The sequence below is a fragment of the Arachis ipaensis genome, chromosome B7, assembly GCF_059453495.1.
Source record: "Arachis ipaensis isolate K30076 ecotype BB chromosome B7, ASM5945349v1, whole genome shotgun sequence".
Classification (NCBI taxonomy): Eukaryota; Viridiplantae; Streptophyta; class Magnoliopsida; order Fabales; family Fabaceae; genus Arachis; species Arachis ipaensis.
Window position 1 is genome coordinate 6,450,012 of NC_142442.1, and position 6,602 is coordinate 6,456,613.

A 6,602-nucleotide genomic window follows, 5' to 3' on the forward strand; every position below is an offset into this window, starting at 1 on the left:
TCTGCCCAACCCGCTTTTTTTGGCGGGTTATGCGGGCTAGCCCGACAGATTTTGGGTCATTATTTGCCATCCCTAGTCCCCATCCATTTTTGCGTGGCAGGTCGTGAGGATTTTACGAGTCCTCATCTAGCCCCAAAACGCGAATAATCCCTGCAAATACCCGTTTCGGCTGTTTTTTATGATCATCCCTATTGCTAGCATTCATTGGTTCATGACGTGGAGCTATTTTAACCACTCAATAAATTCTCAGATAATCAAAGTTTAGATTATATTATTTTTATAAAGTCACATATATCCTTGTCATAACAATATTAATAGAAGATAAATGGATAAATACTAAGCTATTGTTTGGATATAAGATGGAAAATAAGAAGAAAGAAAATGGAAAGAAAGAAAATGAGAAGAAATAAAATGAAAAGAAAAATATACTTTTGTGTGTGTTGTTTAGATGAAAAAAAATGAATAGAAAAAAATAGAGAAAAAATTTTCTTTTGCTTGGATAGAAAGAAAAGTAAGGAGAGAAAAAATTATAATAAAGTATAATTATATTAATGTTTTTATATATTATATATAAATTATAATTCAAATGATAACTCTGTATTTTTATCCATGTTTGCACTTCTGCATCAGTTTTTTTCGCAACTTTAAAAAGAAAAAAATTAATCAAATTAATTAATTAGTACATACAATAAATTTGGTTTAATAAATTAAAAAAATAAATTAAAAAATACTAACAAAATATTAAAATAAATAAATTAAGAAATACTACTAAATCAAATTGATATAAATTATAATAAATTATATAATATTTAAATATCTAATCAAATCAATTAGTTGATATAGTTAGTTTATCGTAATAATTTGTATTTAATGAGTTAAAAGAAATAAATCAAGAAACACTCTCAGAAACATGCCATATAAGCTCCATCATTAAATACAGAAATTTGATTTTTATATAATAGAATAGATAGATTTGCATAACTTATCACTCCATTATTCGAACTTTGTAAGATTATATTTCGATATACATACCTTGTACCAGACCAAACAAAATACTTAATTACCTTGTACAGGGAAAAATTTATAATTCTCAGATTAGGGAGGATTCCAACTTATTAGTGGCATAATTAGGATTATTAGAAGTTGAAGTCGGTTGTAATTTTGTAAAGATCTCTATTATTGTTCTTGTGTTCCTCTCAAATTTGCTATCCCACTTATCTTAATCAACATGGATGCTCAAGTGGTACCACTAATTTGTTATAACATGCCAAATGAACAAAATTCTTCATAAGTTGAGTATGCAACGAAATGAAAATTAATAAATGAGTAAAGTAATAATTTAAGTCTTGAAAAATTTGATTTCGTATTCATAAAAAGTAATATATAAAAAATAAAAAAATAATAAATAATTCACAATTCAAAATTATACCATTTTTCTACTAATGTAATATTACTGAAAGATGTACCATTATAAATAACAAAACACATAAATAATTTTATTTCGTTTTACACTATTTATTAACAAAATAACATACATATATCCGGTATTTACCTTTATGATTTTAGAAGACCTAATTATTATTCTTTTAAAAATTAATTAATCCAAAATTATTATATTCAAAGATTTAATTATCATTTACTTTTAATAAATAATTGTAAGCAAATAGCACATCTTTATCACGACGAGTCGATGATGACCTGAAAAGGGTTTTGATTGGTGTATACAGCACTCAATGCAATAAGTTGACGAAGACGTTTATAAGGTAAATATCTTTTTTATTTTAGATTTATAAGTCCCAATAAACATATTAGGTATATATATAAAATTAGTTACTAACATATATAAAATATATATTAAATAAATTAAATATTATATATAATTATATATATATATATATATATATATATATATATAATAACTAATTTAATAATTATTTTTTAATATATACATAATATTTTTGTTATAAATCTAATACTTAAATTTACGCATACCATACCAGAATATTAAAATCTAATTCTTAAATTTGATAAAATTATATTTAAATAAGATTTTAATTAAAAAACTAAATATTTTTCAGTTAATATTCATTAATTTTTTAAATTATTTTTTATTATAAATTTTAAATTCAAAATTTTAAATTTTTAAATCCTAAAAATTCTAATCTTAAATCCCCAAAAAATGAAGATTACCATACGTAATTTTATAATAAAAAATAATTATTTAATAATAATTAATCAAAAATTGATTTTCTATACTTATTCTTTGAAGTAATTACATATATGACGAATAAATCATCAGAAATACTTTGGATTATCGAATATGCTCAGAAAAATATTTTTGATTATGTTAACAACAAAAATACTTTTAAAATGTGATAAAAATACCTGCGTATAAAAAACATTTGTCTCCGTTAATAGATATAACTTAGGTGATAACGATAATGCTTATGCGAATTCAAATACTTTTGTTATGTTTTAAAATAATATTTTATATTTTTGTCTTTTAACATAAATTGAGGCAATTTTATCAGCGATTACATAATTTTTTAAAAGGTTCAATCTTTTTTTATCGTCATCGTATATATGAGAATGTTGTAAATTTAAAAACATATCATTGTCATTCTACGTTATTTTTGAGGATATATATGATTCTTACATGCTAGCTACGTATAATTGAGCTGAAGCTTATCATGATATGCTTAATAAATACTTGTAGAGTAAGAATATCCAGATTAGGGGGTTCGTGTTTAGTGGCATAAGTATTATTACAAATTGAAATCTATTTTAAGAGTATATGCCATCATATGCAACTAAACAAATGAAGAAATTAAAAGTCATCAAACTTGAGTGATACACGAGAGTTGAAGTCCAAGTCTTCCTCAATCAACGTGTGGAAAAAAAAAAGGAAGACATTAAACGTGAGTAAATTTTCATATAGTCTGCTATTTCTGTTCAACCGCTTTTTGCAGAGTGTAGAAAGACTTTGTTATTACTACGTGTTTTGCAATTTATCACTTTAATGCTTTTCAAATTTCATAGACTGCGAAAGCAAAATAAATAAATAAATAAATAATAATAATAAAAAAATAATAAAAAAATAAAAAATAAAATTACTTCTCGCACTCTTGGGAATTCTTTTTTTCTCGTATCCTGCAGAAGCTCATTCTCATTCCTAAATTTTATTTAAAAGCTCTATTTTAGGATATTACACCAAAAACTAAACCATATAAAGATTTTTAAGGCTAGCAAACCACTCCATATAATGTTTAATTTTTTTTTTCTTTTGGCCTTTGTAAAATTTTTGGAAACAAGTGATGAAGTGTTAATTAAAATATTATACTAAAATCAGCTATTAATATATTTTTGTATAAATATATATAATTTAATTTATTTTTAATAAATATTTATATTTTAATATATATTTTATATTGGTGGTTGATTTATAGAGAATATAGTTGGTGTTAATTTATACAGACAATAAAAACTTGCGGAAAGCTTTTTTGAACTAAAAACTTTTCTTTAAAATTTTGTTTCTGTTCATTTCTATTATTGCAACTTAGGTAGCATGAAATTAAAGAATTTTATTTAAAATTCATTCATTTGTTTGATAATGTAGTGTAGGCAGTCGCCTTGTTTGTAATAAAGAGAATAATTTTCACATGCACGGCCGCATTGCACAACACGTAATTAGTGCTCAAAATCTGCATTATTATTACATACTTTTTTGACTTGGTCTATCAAATAGACGAAGCTAAGGACGACTTCAATATCTTTGAGCGTATAGAGCAATCTAGTTGAAAGACTTTTAAGTCAATTTAGGTTTATTTAGTAATTAATTTACTAGTTTATTCAAGTAATAGTGGTTTAAATTATGTCTTATATATATACAACAACTTATTAACTGATAAATCATTAAATAAAACTTAAATTTGTGTCAAATTAGTCATTAACTAAACTAAATAGAGAATACCGTATAAAAAAAAAAAATTAAAAGAGTTCTAGTAGCTATAATAAGAGTTTCCTTTTTTCTATTAGATATAATGTTAACATATAGGTTTAAATATTTTCTAAAATTGTTATGGCTCAAAAATTTATAATTTGATCTCTAGTATATCAAATAAAGAGTTATTAAAATCTTATTGGTAATTGTATTTTAAAAAAATAGGGTCAAGTATATATATATATATTTTTGAAATAAAAAGCTCAACACAGTAAGGTGGAACATTTAGAAAGTCCATAGTGACAATACAAATACTAAACAAAAAATCGTAGTTATCTTCGACATTGCCATCAGCAACTAGACGGAACAAAGCTAACTCACTCTTTGTAGCTCCTAATCGACTTGGTAATAACTTCCGCAACGCATGTTTCTTGATTCCTAAAAATCTTGGCATTTCTTTCCAACCACGTATTTCAAATGATAGCAAAAAAACCAATCAGCCACCTGTTACGTTCGACTTTTCTTACAGGAGCTCCTGTCCAACTCACAAAGTATTGCTTAATGGTTCCTGGAATAGACCAAAATTTATTATAGGCGTATAATCAAGCACACCACACCTGCCACGTGAACTCACAGCCAATGAATAAGTGGAAATCATTCTCAGTTTCTTTTTTACATAAAACACAAATCATATCCCTATGATCAATAATGCCCAATCTAATCAATCTTTTCTTAGTATTGACCCTACCAACTAACATAAACCAGGTGAATAGCTCAACTCTTGGTGGTACTAGTTCTCTCCATATAGATCTAGTGAAACTATAACTCGTAATGTCCTTCGGGAGAGTCTCAGCCTACAAAGCCTGCACAAATGAGTTAGTAGAGTAAACTCCTGATCTATCAAATTTTCATACTTTTCTGTCCTCCCTTTCACTTGTTTACCTGACAGATTGTAGAACTTCATGAAGTTGGTTAATTAATTCTAACTCCCATTGGAATAATACCCTTCTCCAATGAAAGTTCCATATCCACTCCATCCCATCCCAAAACCCATAGTCTCCTATTACAGATCCGACTTGATTTGAAACCGAGAAAAACCTTGAAAATACATCCTGCAACACACTACACGGTAGCCAATTATCTTCCCAAAAACGAATTCTTCTACCATCTCCTAACTCTAATGATAACCCTCTGACCATCTTATCTCTCGCTTGCTGTTCTCTTATCTGCAATTGACAAATGTCCCTCCACGGACCCTTTGTATTAGGAACCGGCTGACAAGAAAGAAGGATATTTGGATTCAAGTCATTGCAGGAGCACACAATTTTCTTCCATAATGGACAATCCTTCTTTGAAAACCGCCACCACCACTTGAACAACAATGCTGTATTCCGGAACACTGCATCGCCCACGCCCAAACCCCCGAAGTGTTTTGGAGCTTGCACAATATCCCACCTTACCAAAGGTACTCCATCACTTCTGTCCTCATTACTCCACAAGAACCTCTTCTGCAAAGATATCAACTTATCTGCTACTGCTCTGGGCATCTTATATAAGCTAAGATAGTAAACTAACAGACTATTAAGCACAGATTTGATGAGTACCAGCTTACCAGCTTTATTAACCGTTTTGACTTTCCACAGATTAAGTTTCTCTTCTACTTTGTCTATAATAGGTTTCCATGTCTTGACCAATTTCGAATTCGCTCCCAAAGAAATACCAAGATATTTGACTGGCAACGTTGCTTCCTTACACCCCAACAAGCTACACATCCTTTGTGACCACTCTCGCTCGCAATTAATCGGAATCAAACTAGATTTATCAAAGTTAATACTCAAGTCAGACATCATTTCAAAACACCGTAGAAGCCGCTTATAATTGCAAATAGTCTCCTCCTCCGGGGAGCAAAAAAATATCGTGTCATCCGCAAATTACAAGCGAGACAACTCAATATTGTCTTTTCCAACTAACAAAGGAGAGATCCTTCCATGTCTTACTGCCTCTCCTACCATCCTATGAAGGACCTCAACAACAAGAACAAAAAAAAACAGAGAAAGAGGATCCCCTTGTATATTTTTTGTTCCTAAAATTAAATTTGACAAAAGTTTCAAAAATACTACTAAGTTTTATTTTATTTCAGTTTTATCCCAAAATTTTTTCGATTTGCATCAAATATATTTCTGTCCGCTAATTTTTCAAAAAATTTAGAACCAATTCAACAACAATTTCATAAGAACAACCTTTAACACAAACAAATTAAACATAATTTTTATGTATTTTTGTTGAATTGGTCTTAAATTTTTTAAAAATTTAGCTACTGGGAGTATATTTGATGTTAATAAAAAATTTTTCGGACAAAATTAAAACAAAATAAAACTTAAGAGTATTTTTAAAACTTTTGCTAAACTTCAAAAACAAAAAATATACTTTACCAAAAAAATATAATAATTTTAGACTATTCACTTGTAAGATATTTCATAGTTTTTTGTATATCAAACTTAAAAATAAATATTTCATAAATACTTTGTATTTTTTAAAAATAATTAATAAGAATTTAATAGAAAAATTTTATCTAATAATATACAAATTTAGTTACAAATATAAAAATGAATATTTCATAAATACTTTGCATTTTTAATTCAGAAAATTATATTATATCTGA